We start from the raw sequence: 13,259 nt of genomic DNA on the forward strand, positions 1-13,259 counted from the left end.
CTAGAGCAGCGATGTTCGCGCAGAGTTGTCAGTGCTAACAGACAAGCAACGCTGCGTGAAATAATCGCAGAAATCAATGTGAGACGTACGAAGAACATGTCCGTTACGACAATGTGGCGAAATTTGGCGTTAATGGGCTACGGCAGCAGACAACCGGCGCGTGCGCCCTTGCTAACAGCAAGACTAGACAGCCTATACAGGTTGTTTCAAAAAGGTACGGCCAAACTTTCAGGAAACATTCCTCACACACAAAGAAAGAAAAGATGTTATGTGGACATGTGTCCGGAAACGCTTACTTTCCATGTTAGAGCTCATTTTATTACTTCTCTTCAAATCACATTAGTCATGGAATGGAAACACACAGCAACAGAACGTACCAGCGTGACTTCAAACACTTTGTTACAGGAAGTGTTCAAAATGTCCTCCGTTAGCGAGGATGCATACTTCCACCCTCCGTCGCATGGAATCCCATGCGCTGATGCAGCCCTGGAGAATGGCGTATTGTATCACAGTCGTCCACAATACGAGCACGAAGAGTCTCTACATTTGGTACCGGGGTTGCGTAGACAAGAGCTTTCAAATGCCCCCATCAATGAAAATCAAGAGGGTTGAAGTCAGGAGAGCGTGGAGGCCACGGAATGGGTCCGCCTCTACCAATCCATCGGTCACCGAATCTGTTGCTGGGAAGCGTACGAACACTTCGACTGAAATGTGCAGCAGCTCCATCGTGAATGAACCACATGTTGTGTCGTACTTGTAAAGGCACATGTTCTAGCAGCACAGGTAGAGTATCCCGTATGAAATCATGATAACGTGCTCCATTGAGCGTAGGTGGAAGAACATGGAGCCCAATCGAGACAGCGACAACAATGCCTGCCCAAACGTTCACAGAAAATCAGTGTTGATGACGTGATTGCACAATTGCGTGCGGATTCTCGTCAGCCCACACACGTTGGAATGAAGCCTCATCCGTAAAGAGAACATTTGCACTGAAATGAGGATTGACACATTGTTGGATGAACCATTCGCAGAAGTGTACCCGTGGAGGCCAATCAGCTGCTGATAGTGCCTGCACACGCTGTACATGGTACGGAAACAACTGGTTCTCCCGTAGCACTCTCCATACAGTGACGTGGTCAACGTTACCTTGTACAGCAGCAACTTCTCTGACGCTGACATTAGGGTTATCGTCAACTGTACGAAGAATTGCGTCGTCCATTGCAGGTGTCCTCGTCGTTCTAGGTCTTCCCCAGTCGCGAGTCATAGGCTGGAATGTTCCGTGCTCCCTAAGAAGCCGATCAATTGCTTCGAACGTTTTCCTGTCGGGACACCTTCCTTCTGGAAATCTGTCTCGATACAAACGTACCGCGCCACGGCTATTGCCCCGTGCTAATCCATACATCAAATGGGCATCTGCCAACTCCGAATTTGTAAACATTGCACTGACTGCAAAACCACGTTCGTGATGAACACTAACCTGTTGATGCTACGTACTGATGTGCTTGATGCTAGTACTGTAGAGCAATGAGTCGCATGTCAACACAAGCACCGAAGTCAACATTACCTTCCTTCAATTGGGCCAACTGGAGGTGAATCGAGGAAGTACAGTACATACCGACGAAACTAAAATGAGTTCTAACATGGAAATTAAGCGTTTCTGGACACATGTCCACATAACATCTTTTCTTTATTTGTGTGTGAGGAATGTTTCCTGAAAGTTTGGCCGTAGCTTTTTATAACACCCTGTATAGAGGGAGAGAGTGGCCAATGGTGATAGCGTCGCTGACTGGCTAAGAGCCGAGGACGCCATATTTTTACCAAACTGACGTTGACTTGGTAAGAGTATAAATAAATACTGTGTGTGATTCTGTACCATTGGTTCTCGTCAACGCTTCGAACGCCAATTCCATTGTACAATTATTGTAATGAAGGACTTTTGCATGTTCTCTGTCGGTTCTATTTACGTAAATTACCTTACAGTCACTCTGTTGATCGGATGTATGACGATACTTTTAGAACTTCATAGCAATTTTAGAGGCAAAATTTTTATTTAAAGTGTTTTACTGAGCGTCACTGATAATGTGAATTACAAAATCATCAAGAACAGTCAAGAGGAATGCCTGGTTGCTCCGCTGCTGTTGGGTGCAAAAACCGAAGTGAAGATGGATATATGATGCTCGTTTTCCCAAGAAATGAAGAAACTTTTAGAAAGCTCGTTTATTTTGTTGGTGTATCGAACAATCTATTTCTTTCTATTTGCTTATAATGCCTACAAATCGAAATTAAAAAATTACATAATAACATTTTTACTGATACATCCCCTCCATGCCAGTAAAAGTATATGAAAACTGCCTACTATTATTGTGGACTTGCAGCACAGGGGTAGAGTTTAAATTTTGTAATCCAAAGGTCGTGATTTCGAATCCTGCTCAATCCATGTTTCTTTTTTAACGTTATTTTCTAGACTTTTAATGGTTCTAAAGTGACAGTTAGCCTTCTGCCGCCGAGCAGTGTGTCAGCAGTGCGCAAGTAGCAGCAGTACTGCATTTATTAGGCAGTCTTGTATTTTAATAACCGTTTAAATTTTGTGTCGAATTGTTTGTGCTCTCTGTAGATTAGTTCAGACGTTCTTTGCACGACAGTATTTAGCATGGATAGGGACTGTGACTGCTGTGTTTGGATGCGGGCTGAGTTGGCATCCCTACGCTCCCAGCTTCACGCTTCGGTCACACAGCTTGAGGCTGTTGCCAATGGGCATCACTGTGGGGGTCCAGACGGGGGTTTGTCGGGGACGGCCAGCTCGTCCCACGCATCCCCCGATCGGACTACAGCTGTGGCTGCCCGGGATACTGCCCACATTGTCCCCTCACCCGTGGTAGAGTGGGAGGTCGTCTCGAGGTGTGGCAGGGGGCGAAAGACATTCCGGAGGGCTGAACGTAAGGCTTCTCCAGTTTATCTGACGAACCGGTTTCAGGCTCTGTCTCCGGCTGATACTGATCTTCAGCCGGACATGGCTGCTTGTCCTGTTCGAGAGGTTTCCCCTCAGTCTGTTAGATCCAGGTGGTCGCAGAGGGTGGGCTTACTGGTAGTTGGGAGCTCCAACGTCAGGCGCGTAATGGGGCCCCCTTAGGGATATGGCTGCAAGGGAGGGGAAGAAAACCAATGTGCACGCCGTGTGCATACCGGGGGGGGGGTCATTCCTGATGTGGAAAGGGTCCTTCCGGATGCCATGAAGGGTACAGGGTGCACCCATCTGCAGGTGGTCGCTCATGTCGGCACCAATGTTGTGTGTCGCTATGGATCCGAGGAAATCCTCTCTGGCTTCCAGCGGCTATCTGATTTGGTGAAGACTGCCAGTTTCGCTAGTGAGATGAAAGCAGAGCTCACCATCTGCAGCATCGTTGACAGGACTGACTGCGGACCTTTGGTACAGAGCCGAGTGGAGGGTCTGAATCAGAGGCTGAGACGGTTCTGCGACGGTATGGGCTGCAGATTCCTCGACTTGCGCCGTAGGGTGGTGGGGTTTCGGGTTCCACTGGATAGGTCAGGAGTCCACTACACACAGCAGGCGGCTACACGGGTAGCAGGGGTCGTGTGACGTGGACTGGGCGGTTTTTTTAGGTTAGATGGCCTCGGGCAAGTACAGAAAGGGCAGCAGCCTCAAAGGGTGCGGTGCAAAGTCAGAACATGCGGGGACAAAGCAACAATCGGTATTGTAATTGTAAACTGTCGAAGCTGCGTTGGTAAAGTACCGGAACTTCAAGCGCTGATAGAAAGCACCGAACCGGAAATTGTGATAGGCACAAAAAGCCAGATCAAGCCAGAGATAAATTCTGCCGAAATTTTTAGAAAGGCACAGACGGTGTTTAGGAAGGATAGGTTGCATGCAACCGGTGGTGGAGGGTTTGTCACTGTTAATAGTGGTTTATCCTGTAGTGAAATAGAAGTGGATAGTTCCTGTGAACTATTATGGGTGGAGGTTACACTCAAGAACCGAGCTAGGTTAATAATTGGCTCCTTTTACCGACCTCCCGACTCAGCAGCATTAGTGACAGAACAACAGAAAGAAAATCTGGAATACATTTCACATAAATTTCCTCAGCATGTTACAGTCTTAGGTGGAGATTTCAATTTACCAGATATAGACTGGGACACTCAGATGTTTAGGACGGGTAGTAGGGACAGAGCATCGAGTGACATTATACTGAGTGCGCATCCGAAAATTACCTCGAGCAATTAATCAGAGAACCGACTCTTGGACCTACTGATAACAAACAGACCCGAACTTTTCGACTCTGTAAGCGCAGAACAGGGAATCAAAGATCATAAGGCCGTTGCAGCATCCCTGAATATGTAAGTAAATAGGAATATAAAAAAAAGGTAGGAAGGTTTATCGGTTTAGCAAGAGTAATAGCCGGCAGATTTCAGACTACCTAACGGATTAAAGCGAAAATTTCTGTTCTGACACTGACAATGTTGAGTGTTTATGGAAAAAGTACAAGGCAATCGTAGAATGTGGTTTAGACAGGTACGTGCCGAGTAAAACTGTGAGGGATGGGAAAAACCCACCGTGGTTCAATAACAAAGTTAGGAAAGTACTGCGAAAACAGAGAGAGCTTCATTGCAAATTTAAACGTAGTCTAAGCCTCTCAGACAAACAAAAGCTAAACGATGTCAAAGTTAGCGTATGAGGGCTATGCGTGAAGCGTGTCGCCACTATCAGTGATTGCAGACCGAGCGCCGCCACGCGGCAGGTCTAGAGAGATTTCCTAGCACTCGCCCCAGTTGTACAACCGACTTTTCTAGCGATGGTTCACTGACAGAATACGCTCTCATTTGCCGAGACGATAGTTAGCATAGCCTTCAGCTACGTCATTTGCTACGGCCTAGCAAGGCGCCATGTTCAGTTGCTATTGCTACTGTAAATAATGTACAGACAAGAGCTACGTTCAACATTAATGGATTAAAGTTAAGTATTCCACCAGCTACATCCTTTTTTTCTAGTCTACATTCCTTGTCCTGTTCCAGACCTCACGCTAGCCTTCGTGAGCTTAAACGCGTGCCTTTCGGCTTCCTCCAAACTCCGTGGGTTGGCTCCTGCCAATCCACAACAACAAAACTGGGCAAAAACATTAAGCATGCGTCGAAGCTAACATACAGATTTCTGTAAAACAGTAGTAGATTGTGATACTGTGTCGCAGCCAATCCCCTCGCCAGAAATCTCCTTTGTGGTGACTGACTGGTCTGTGTCGTGACCCGAGGCCTTGGTTAGTTCTGACTGTCGCAGCGTTCTGCACTACGGAAGCTACGAGCCGCGCCTGCTTACAGATTCAGGTAACGAGCAACAACTGATGCTTATGCAACTGACCACACGCTTCAGGTGATCGAAAGCTTGGGCTATTGGAAAACAGGTAAATCACTTGGTTGTTTACGGAGCGAAGACGCTCTTATTTCCGACATATTGTACTGGTAGATCTACATGATTTCTCTGCAGTTCACGCATCATGACTGGCAGGGGATGGTGGTGGAGGGACGGAGGCGAAGGGGGGGGGGGGGAGGGGGCGGGGGCAAGATACCACGTACGATGTACGAGCCGCTTTCAATAATTAATGATGGAAAACATTTTTTTCTCATGCAGTTTCTGTTGAGAAAATTCAGAATTTGCTGTGGGACATTCTGCAATATTTCCGCTTCAGCCCATGTACACTACACCACGAAGATGACGTGCTACAGACACGAAATTTAACCGACAGGAAGAAGATGCTGTGATATGCAAATGATTAGCTTTTCAGAGCATTCACACAAGGTTGGCGCCAGTGGCGACACCTACAACGTGCTGATACGAGGAAAGTTTCCATCCGATTTCTCTTACACAAACAGCAGTGGACCAGCGTTGCCTGGTGAAAGGTTGTTGTGATTCCTCGCGTAAGGAGGAGGAATGCGTACCATCACGTTTCCAACTTTCATAAAGATCGGTTTGTAGCCTATCGCGATTGCGGTTTATCGTATCGCGACACTGCTGCTCGCGTTGGTCGTGATCCAATGACTGTTAGCAGAATATGGAATCGGTAGGTTCAGGAGAGTAATACGGAACGTCGTGGTGGATCCCAACGGCCTCGTATCACTAGCAGTGGACATGACAGGCACCTTATCCGCATGGCTGTAACGGATCGTGCAGCCACGTCTCGATCCCTGAGTCAACAGGTAGGGACGTCTACATGACAACAGCCATCTGCACGAACAGTTCGATGACGTTTCCAGCAGCATGGACTATCAGCTCGGAGACCGTGGCTGTGGTTACCCTTGACGCTGCATCACAGACAGGAGCGCCTGCGATGGTGTACTCGACGACGAACCTGGGTGCACGAATGGCAAAACGTCATTTTTTCAGATGAATCCAGGTTCTGTTTACAGCATCATGATGGTCGCATCCGTGTTTGGCGACATCGCGGTGAACGCACATTGGAAGCGTGTCTTCGTCATCACCATACTGGCGTAATACCCGGCGTGATGGTATGGGGTGCCATTGGTTACACGTCTCGGTCACCTCTTGTTCGCATTGACGGCACTTTCAACAGTGCACGATACATTTCAGATATGTTACGACCCATGGCTCTACGCTTCATTCGATCCCTACGAAACCCTACATTTCAGCAGCATAATGCACGACCGCATGTTGCAGGTCCTGTACGGGCCTTTCTGGATACATAAAATGTTCGACTGCTGCCCTGGCCAGCACATTCTTCAGATCTCTCACCAATTGAAAACGTCTGGTCAATGGTAGCCGAGCAACTGGCTCGTCACAATACGCCAGTCACAATACTCTTGATGAACTGTGGTATCGTGTTGAAGCTGCATGGGCAGCTGTACCTGTACACGCCATCCAAGCTCTGTTTGACTCCATACCCAGGCGTATCGAGGCCGTTATTACGGCCAGAGGTGGTTGTTCTGGGTACTGATTTCTCAGGATCTATGCACTCAAATTGCGTGAAAATGTATTCACATGTCAGTTCTAGTATAATATACTTGTCCAATGAAAACCCGTTTATCATCTGCGTTTCTTCTTGGTGTAGCAATTTTAATGGCCAGTTGTGTAGTTTTATGAAATTCCGATAGGTGGCGGCGTCTGTAACTGAGGTGTGTTCCTAGCAGAGAACTGCCTTGGAGTTTCTTTACTTTCGGCGGAACACCAGACCATCACAGATAATCACAGACGCTTGCAGAGTGTCGACGGAGACCTGGCAGCGAACAAAAGCACGGTGAGTAACTGGGCAAGGCGTCTGCCATTCATCGTAACAAGTTTGCGCGAATGTATCCGATCTCCAGCGTGCCGACCGGCTGCACACAGATGTCACTCCAGCAATGTTGGAACGTACGAGGTGCAACAATAAAGAAATGAGACTGATGTGAAAAAAAAACTGTTGCTTACCGTTTTAGTCAAGTTTAGTGTTGTCTCCTTCAAAGTAGTCCCCTTGTGATTGCACACACTTTTTCCAGCGCTTCTGCCATTGATGGTAACATTTCTGGAACTCATCTTCTGTAATATCCTCCAAGACCCTCGTCACAGCTTTTTGGACATCTTGTGTTGTTTGAAAATGGTGTCCCTTGACCGCCGTTTTGACTCTTGGAAATAGAAAAAAGTCGCACGGAGCGATATCTGGTGAATAAGGTGGCTGTGGTAGTACTGAAATTTGTTTTGAGGTTGTAAATTGCTGTACCGACAGAGCAGTATGGGATGGCGCATTATCGTGATGTAGAATCCAATTATCAGCAATGTTGGCACGGACACGAAGAACTCTTTCTAAAAATTTCCTTGTAGTAATATTGGTTAACTGTTGTCCAGGAGCCAGCCACTCTTTATGAACAATTCCCTTGGAATCAAAGTAGCACACAAGCATGCATTTCACTTTTGACTTTGACATGCGAGCTTTTTTTGGTCGTGGTGATCCCTTTGAGTACCATTGCGAACTTTGGCGTTTTGTCTCTGGATCGTACTGAAGAAAGCAACTTTCATCACCAGTGATAACATGGCTCAACAATTCTGGATTGATTTCCGTTTGCTCTAACAGATCGGCTGCCACACATTTCCGTGTTTCTCGCTGTTGTGGCGTGAAATTTTTGGGAACCATTTTTGTACAAATCTTTCTCATACCAAGATCTTCAGTTATTATTAGACGAATCATTTCTCGATTGATGTTCAGTTCTTCTGCAATCATTTTCACTGATAATCTTCGATCAGATCGTGCGAGTTCACGCACCCTGGCCAAGTTGACATCCGTCCGTGAGGTTGGTGGTCGTCCACTGTGGTCTTCATCTTAAACATTCGTTCTGCCATCACTAAACATTTTATGTCAACGAAAAACTTGAGCTCTTGACATAACCACCTCTCCAAAAGCCTTCTGAAGCCTACCGTAAGTTGTCGCGTTTTCACACAATTTAACGCAAAAAGAAATGGCATACCATTGCGCAATATTATGCAGTTCCATTTCCGTGACGAGAGACACAAACACGTGTCAACTTATTACAGCACAACTCACGACTGAGCAGTTGCATCGATGTGCCGCTTGGCCTAGAAGCAGCTTATAGACCAAGATCAAAGATATTGTGCCTACACAAGCCTGCAGGGTTGCCACATCTTGCAAAGAAAATCAGTCTCGTTACTTTCTTGTTGCACCTTGTATCACCACTTTTCCATCAATCCACAGTACAATTTCAATCCTGATGTCGTGGGTCAACAAGGGAACACACAGATGTAGTCTGCTGTTGAGCTCCATGTTCAACAATGTGTGCTGAAAGGTGATCTCTGAAAATATTTTGGACACACCAGCAATATATACTGTCATATCTGCCACCTATCCCACTATACAAGTTCTGTGATGAGGCATGGATGTCCAAGACTGTCACCTACTTGTGTTTACACTATCCTTCAGCCACTTTTCATAGATACTCTAACCATTCCTGATACGCTCAATCCCAGATGCCAGGTCATAACAGTCTGCCATTTGTCAAAGGTATATCTGGTGTCCCTTCCTTGCCAGTGCAAGCTTTTGTGCATGAACTGGCCTCTCAATTATGTCCCATAAATGTTTGATGGGATTCATGTTGGGTGATCTGTGTCGCCAAATTATTCATTCAAACTGTCCAGGATGTTCTTCAAATCAGTGACATAGTGCACTGCCATTCATAAAAATACCATTGTTGTTTTGGAACATGATGTCACGGTCTCCAGGTAGCCAAACATAAATATTTCCAGTCAATGATCAGTTTAGTTGGATCACAGGACCCAGTTCATTCCAAGTAAATAGAGCCCACACCATTATGAGGCCACCGCCAGCATGCACAGTGCCTTGTTGGCAACTTGGTTTCACGCCATTGTGCGGTCTACGCCACACTCAAACCCTACCATCAGCTCTTACTGACTGAAATTGGGGCTCATCTAATGAGGCCATGATTTTCCAATCATATAGGGTCCAACCGATATGGTCATGAGCCCAGAAGAGGCACTGCAGGCCATGTTGTGCTGTTAGGAAAGGCACACGCGGTGGTTGTCTGCTGCCATAGCCCACTGCCAAATCTCATTGCACTGTCCTAAGGGATATGTTTGTTGTACATCCCACATTCATTTCTGCAGTCATTTCACACAATGTTGCTTGTCTGTTAACACTGACAAGTCTACGCAAATGCCATTGCTCTCTGTTATTAAGAGAAGACCATCATTGCCCGTGGTGAGAGACAATGCCTGAAATTTGATATTCTTGAAATGCTCTTAATACTGTGGATCTCAGAATATTGAATTCCCTAACGATTTTTGAAATGGAATGTTCCCTGCACCTAGCTCCAACTACCATTCGCATTCCAGTCGTGTGGCCATAATCATGTTGAAAACTTTTTCACATGAATCACCACGTTCAAATGTCAGCTCTGCCAGTGCACTACCCTTTTATACTTGTGTACACAATATTACCACCATCTGTATATATGCATATTGCCAACCCATGACCTTTGTCACCTCAGTGTACAAATAGTATTCAAAGGTTTTCAACAACATTAGCCACATTGACCGTCAAATGAATCAGTGGTAACAGGTGAAAATTTGTGCCACACCAGAACTGCGGAGTCACAAAAATGTAAACTAACGTCTCCATGGAAACGCAGTTCCCCGACGGAGTCTGCGCACCTGTAAAGAGCACACAAAACTTCATTGGACAGTTCTTCCTCATCCACCTTACAGCTCGGATCTCGCACCTTGCATCTGTTTGGTCCAATGAAGGATGCACTCTGCAGGACGACGGGAGAGGTTGTTGATGCAGCAACACGTGTGGCTCCGACGTCGACCAGTAGAACAGTGCCATGCGGACACTGAGGCTCTCCCAGTACCGTAGCATAAGGCCGTCGCATTGAACGGAGATTATGTTCAAAAATAAACATGTTGTAGGCAAAAGAGTGGATGTATTGGAATCTTGAATCAAACCAACCTACTTTCACAAAAAAATATGTTGCATTGCTTATTGATCGCCCATCTTATTTGTCTACTGTTCCACTCCCAAGTATTGTGTAGAAAGAGTGCAAAGTCTGATTTGACTCATTTTTACCTTTATGTCGACGAGACGTTAAATCTGAATCTTGGTTTTTATCTTGAAAAATGCCTTTTCCTTAGTGTTTACCATCCCAGCTGGATTATCTCAACAGTGAAACACTCTCCCCTGGTTACTGGTGACACAAAACGTGTCATCCTTCACTGATATCCTCCGACGTATTGTGTTAATCCATCTGGTTGGGTTCCACGCTGGGCATCAGTTCTCTGGAAGAGGATTAACAAAAGTAGCGTAGGTACTTTTTTTGGTGAATTTGTTCGCTCTTTATAAGAAATTCCCCGATGAAACACAGTTGGTGTTTCACCTTCCCTACTACAAAAAGAATTCTCTAAAACCCGACCCCTCCAAAACTCAAGTGAGTGGATTCCATCTGAACTCGAGGCAGGCAAAGTACAGGCTCAATGTTACCTGGGATGGGACATTACTAGAACACACAGATACTCCCACCTACCTTGGCGTCGTGCTGGACAGAACATTGACATACAAATATCATTGCGAAAAAACACGCAAAAAAGTAGAAGCACGAAATTCCCTAATAAGAAAGCTGTCCAACAGCAAATGGGGTGCCAAACCTACCGTGGTCAGAACTTCAGCCCAAGCTTTGTGCTTCTCAACTGCCGAATATGCCTGCCCGGTATGATGCAGATCCGCCCACGCAAAAAAGGTAGATATTAGCCTGAATGAAACATGCAGGATAGTGACAGGCTGCATGAAACCTACCCCCATAGAAAATCTTTACAGGGCCGCAGGTTTCACAAACCCTGACTCACGTAGGAAAGCCCATGAACATACGAGAAGCTAAAACAAACCTTTGATCCTCGTCACTCCATATTTGGCCTAGAGTGTGGCCCCAGCAGACTCAAATCCAGACGCCGTTTCCTAAGTTGCGCATTAGATGAGCCCCCCATCTACTATCCACTAAGAGAGGACCCACCAAGCGGCGTTTCTGGTGATTGGAAAACCTGGGGAATACTTAACCGCATCAGAACTGGGGTGGCTCCTGCGAAATCTAATCTGATCGAATGGGGTTTGTTGGACGAAAATGACGACAAATTCGACTGCGGCACTCGACAGGACATGGAACATCTCCTACAATGCCCAGCCTGCCCGCACAGATGCACCCTCGACGATTTATGGCTGGCTAAAGAAGAAGCATTGGACATTGCCCAATATTGGGCAAACAAATTGTAGTTTCCGGACACGATAAAGTAAAGTAAAGTAAGTTGATTTTATTAGCTGTAGCTTACCATCAACTGAAACCACTATTCTTTCCACTGATGTGTGACTTTGTGCCTCTACAGCTAGGTGCTAGCATGTAGGGGGATGGTCACTGAATCATGTTAAATTTTACAACATGTCACACTGTCTGCCACATTTACTAACTCATTTCCATGTGCCCTGCTATCCAGCAGACTGTATGTCGATGTAATAAGTTCAAATTTAGGAATCGTATACGACGGAAGATCCCTCCTAAAGACAGGGAAGCTGCACAGACCACACCAACACACACGAAAGAAAATAGAAGTAATCCGCTGAATTGCAGAACCATATCACTCACGTCGATTTGCAGTAGGATTCTGGAACATATTTTGTGTTCGAACACTGTGAATTACCTTAGAAAAAAAGACACTGTATCATCACATAGTCAGCACGGGGTCAGAAAACATCGTTCTTTTGAAACACAATTGGCTCTCTATTCACAGGAAGTAACGATTGCCATCGACAGGAGATCTCAAATTGATTCCATATTCCTAGATTCTCAGAAGGCTTTGATATCTTTCTCCACAAGCGGCTTCTTATCAATTTGCGTGCCTGTACAGTATCCTCGCTGTTGTAATATTTTTATTCGTGATTTTCTGTAAGTCGTAGAAACTGAAGGGGAGTCATGAAGTGAAGCCGAAGTGATGCTATGGTTCTCCAAGGAAGTGGAAGAGACCCTTGCTGCTTTCAATCTTCAGAACGATTAAGGATGCAATCTCAGCAGCCTTCTTTGATTATTTGGAGATGACAATGCCGTTTATCGTCAACTAAAGTCATAAGATGATCAAAACCAATTGAAAAATGGTGTTGAGAAGACACCTGTATAGTGCGAAAAGTAGCAATAAATCTGTAAAATAGCGTGAGGTCTTCCTCATGAGTACTAAAGACACCCGTTGTATATCGGTTGCACAAAAATCAAAGAAATTTCAAAAGTGTTGATTCAGCTCACTGCCTGGGGGCTACAATTACAAATTACACTACTGGCCATTAAAATTGCTACACCACGAAGATCACGTGCTACAGACGCGAAATTTAACCGACAGGAAGAAGATGATGAGACATGCAAATGATTAGCTTTTCAGAGCATTCGCACAAGGTTGGCGCCGGTGGCGACACCTACAACGTGCTGACGTGAGGAAAGTTTCCAACCGATTTCTCATACACAAACAGCAGCTGACCAGCGTTGCCTGGTGAAACGTTGTTGTGATCCGTCGTGTAAGGAGGAGAAATGCGTACCATCACGTTTCCGACTTTGATAAAGGTCGGATTGTAGCCTATCGCGATTGCGGTTTATCGTATCGCGACATTGCTGCTCGCGTTGGTCGAGATCCAATGACTGTTAGCAGAATATGGAATCGGTGGTTTCAGGAGGGTAATACGGAACGCCGTGCTGGATCCCAACGG

Source organism: Schistocerca americana, chromosome 10 (genome assembly GCF_021461395.2).
Source record: "Schistocerca americana isolate TAMUIC-IGC-003095 chromosome 10, iqSchAmer2.1, whole genome shotgun sequence".
NCBI lineage: Eukaryota > Metazoa > Arthropoda > Insecta > Orthoptera > Acrididae > Schistocerca > Schistocerca americana.